The sequence below is a fragment of the Manis javanica genome, chromosome 1, assembly GCF_040802235.1.
Source record: "Manis javanica isolate MJ-LG chromosome 1, MJ_LKY, whole genome shotgun sequence".
In the NCBI taxonomy this organism is placed as follows: Eukaryota; Metazoa; Chordata; class Mammalia; order Pholidota; family Manidae; genus Manis; species Manis javanica.
The window spans coordinates 180,641,254-180,645,658 of NC_133156.1; positions in this window are offsets into that span (position 1 = coordinate 180,641,254).

The window sequence follows — 4,405 nt, forward strand, 5'->3', positions numbered from 1 at the left end:
TCTTTTGGTAAAGTATACAGTTCTCTTGCATATTTAGCTGTAAGTGAATTACTACATCATAGATTATTTGTATGCTCAGCTTTGGTAAATTTCCCAAATAGAAGATAGTCCCACAACATTTGATGGTACCAGTCAATACTGCCACCAACAATGAGTGTGGACTCTGGTTGTTCCACATTCTTACCAATAGTAGGTATTGTCAGCTTTTTTCATTTTATCCATTCTACCATAAACAATGGTGTCTTAGTTTAGTTTTGATCTGCACTTTCCTGATGATTAAGTGGAACAGCTTCTCATATGTTTATTGCCCATCTCAGTAACAACTGCTGTGAAGGACCTGTTCAATTCCTGTGCTCATTTTTCTGTTGGTTATCTGTCTTTTACTTACTGTTATTGTTCTTTATTATTCTTTACATATTCTGGATATGAGTCCTTTATGAATATTTTCTCTCTGTTGCTTGTTTCTAACGTGCTTTTACATTTGTTTGATGTATAGTGTAAATTAAGAAATTAAAATGTCTTTTACCTAAATTGCCTGTCAGTCATCCGAATGTTAGTGAGGATTCTTTTATTTTCCTTTATTTCTTTTTGCTTGTTTTATTCTGTTAAACCATGCATAAAAATTCAGCATCTTTCTTGGTCCTAATTCCAAATTCCTAGGAGAGAGAATCTGATTGGCCCAGCTGTGCACAAAAGATAGGGTATCCTCAAACAAACGTGAGGATTGGGACCCCACCCCTGTGGATGAGGAAGGAGGGTGATTAAAGGCGATTGTTGCGAGCAAGGAAGACACCCAAGAAAGGTGGTAAGCAGTTTCTCCTGGATAGTAAACAGGGTGTTTTTCATACCACTTCAGATGTTGGCCAGAAGACAGAAAGTAGGGCATGTTAGTGAGCAGAATTCCAACCCACTTGCTTGGAAGAATGAAGTCACTCCCTGCTCCTGGGAGTTTCAGATATGTACTGGAGTTTTCGAGTAACAGTTGATTGCCCTATGTGGACTCTAGCCATTCAGCATCCGTTCCTTCATCCAACATTTGCTGAGCACCTACATGTACTAGATACTCTGCTTATCTTGGAATACAGCTCTGAAGGAATTACTGTCTTCAAATGTTTGTAAGTGCTACTGTAACAAATATAATATTGTCTATATCATAAAAATGCTATGCATACACAAATGTGACCCTGACCTACTTCTACTGCTTGGAAGTCTGGCTGGTTATGTTCTCATCTACAGCAAAGATGTTCTAATGTGCTGGATTATGCTAACTCAACTTGGTTAACCTGGGAACTATACTTCTAGAATGCCCTCCTTACAGGGCTCTGAGAGTTGGCCAGAAGAGGACAACAAATAGATTCTGGCTACTCCTCCAGGTCTTAGTGACCCCTCTCTGGTCATCCCACAATTCCTTCCAGACCTTCACTTCCCCAGCTCCTCAGTTTCATTCCTGTGAAAAATCCCTTATTCTCATAATGTCCATAGTGGCCCCACTCCCCTGAATGACCTCCAACTGATATACCTAATCATAAAGTGAGGTATATAGGGAGTGGTTAAGAGTGTGGGCTCTGACTTCAGATGACCAAGGGTGAGGATTAAGAAAGGTAATGCACACGCAGCACTTAACGCCTGCCACAGAATTACCACCCAATAGACTTTACATAATAAAATACTGCCTTTAGCTTGGCTCTCAGTGCTGGACGTTATTTTTATTTCTCTTTAATTGACTTCCTGTTGGATTTCCACTCCCCTCAAGCCCTTTGTAACCAATCCATGCCCCCCTCACTATCAGCACATAATGCAACTACCTCTGAAGAATTCTAGGACAGCACTTGTTAAAGTGGAGGGAGGGAAGGGAGCAACTGATCAGCCTCCCCTTCTCCCCCAACATGGAGATTCTAATGCACCCCTATGTAGCGCAGAGCCTCAGGGCTCCACATCTCCTGGATTGTGTGTGTGTGTGTGTGTGTGTATGTCCGCCCTCTGGCCTCCTCCCTGTACTTTCTCTCCCAACAGCCAGCACCTACAGCTCTTCTTTTCAGGACTGCCCTCAGCCCACTGGAGCCCTTTCCTAGCACAAGTGGAAAGCCTGGGACTATCCATGCCCCACGGAGAGCCTCCACCAATCACTGATGGTGAGTTGAAAGCCCAGCTCATTGCACCCAGTCAGGCTTATACTCCACAGCTCCCTGGGAACCAGGCTGAAGCCACCCTCTGTGGGACTTTGCTTCTCAGGTGCCCTCCTGGGCTTACTCCCCTTCCCTGTCCTGCCTCTCCCACTCTGTTCCCCAGTTTCCCCTAAGAGTGCTTCATTAATAAACCACTTGCCTGTGATTCCTTACTTCAGGGTCTGCTTCTGGGAAGCCCATCCTGAGACATAAATCCTTCAGGGGTTTTTTGGAAACATGCTCCTCCACTCCACCCTCGGAGGGCAAGTGCAGGGATGGCAGAGGAGGAATGTCTGGTGTTGAAGTCTGTGCACTTCCCCTGAGCTCCACTCTTTCCATATAGGTGTGTCTGCGGAGGCTCATCGACCAGGTGGGATCTGCTCAAGAGCATCAAGGTTGGGACTTGCTCGGTGGAGAGAACAAAGGGTACTCCAGGCAGAAGTGAGGACCTAGTTCTGCTATTAACTAGCTGGGTGATCAAGTTAACTAGTAAACTAGCTATAAAATGTGTGTGATACTAGACCTGCCTTATAGGGTTGTGGTGAGGTTAGATATAAGCACTTAATCATGTCAGCTATTCTTTTCCCTTACTTTCTCACAGCACTTTGTGGGTGCTTCTATTTCACCCCACATCATTGTCTTGTATGTATCTGTCTCCCATTTTATGCAGTGAGACCCTGATGGGCAAGGATCATCTTTGTATGGTGCATAAATCCCATGTGCCCTTGCCCAGTAACTGTAGATAACCAAAATTCAGTACACGTGCAAAATTAAACAGAACTGACCAAGGACAGGGAGCAGGGGACAAACAACAGGAAAGAGGAAGAGAAGAAGAAGGTGGGGGAGCAGAGGAGCGGAGGAGGAGAAAAATCATTCTTCCTAAGAGTACTCCTTTCTTGATTAGTTTTGGGGCAAAGTACCACCTAATCCTCAATGACAATTGAGATCTCACACCCACTATGATCTTGCTTCATCTAGGTTCAAATAACACTGTGTCTGATCCACTCATGGGTTACAGCCTCCCAGACTTGTGTTTCTCTTTATGTTCATGTTCTCTGCGTATCATGGTTGAATACAAGGATTTACATGTCTGAACCCTAGTTTCTTACGTCCCACTCCTTAAACAGTCATCCAGCTGTCATTCTTATTTATGTTCAAGGAAAAGGAAACAAGGTAGCATAGTAGAACCACAGGCTATAGATCAGATACACTTGGATTTTCATCTTGGTTCTGTGTGCTCCTCAGTGGGTCCTTGACTTCTCTGAGCCTCAATTTCCTCATCTGTAATATGGGGATAAAATAATATCTATCTCACAGGGTCACTGTGTGGATTAGAAATAAGGTATAAAAGCCCTCAGCACTAGGAAGGCCAACATCGAAAAGACTAGGAACAACAAATGCTGGCAAGGATGTGGAGAAAGGGGAACCCTCCTACACTGTTGGTGGGAATGTAAATCAGTTCAACCATTGTGGAAAGCAGTATGGAGGTTCCTCAAAAAACTAAGAATAGAAATACCATTTGACCCAGAATTCCACTTCCAGGAATTTACCATAAGAATGCAGGAGCCCAGATTCAAAAAGACATATGCACCCCTATGTTATCACAGCACTATTTACAATAGCCAAGATATGGAAGCAACCTAAGTGCCCATCAGTAGATGAATGGATAACTAAGATGTGGTACATATACACAATGGAATACTATTGCCATAAGAAAGAAAACAAATCCTACCATTTGCCACAACATGGATGGAGCTAGAGGGTATTATGCTCAGTGAAATAAGCTAGACAGAGAAAGATAGGTACCAAATGATTTCCCTCATTTGTGGAGTGTAAACAATGAAGCAAAACTGAAGGAACAAAACAGCAGCAGACACACAGACTCCAAGAAGGGACTAGTGGTTACCAAAGGGGGGGGGCATGGGAGGGAGGGTGGGGAGGGAAGGAGAAGGGGATTGAGGGGTATTATGATTAGTACACATGGTGTGTGTGTGGGGTCACGGGGAAGGAAGTATAGCGCAGAGAAGACAAGTAGTGACTCTATGGCATCTTACTACACTGATGGATAGTGACTTCAATGGGGGTACTGGGGGGACTCGATAATATGGGTGAATGTAGCAACCACATTGTTTTTCATGTGAAACTTTCATAAGAGTGTATATCAATGATACCTAAAAAAAAAAAAGCCCTCAGCACTGTATGAGACACAGCTCAGGAAATAAGAGCCCCACACAGAGAAG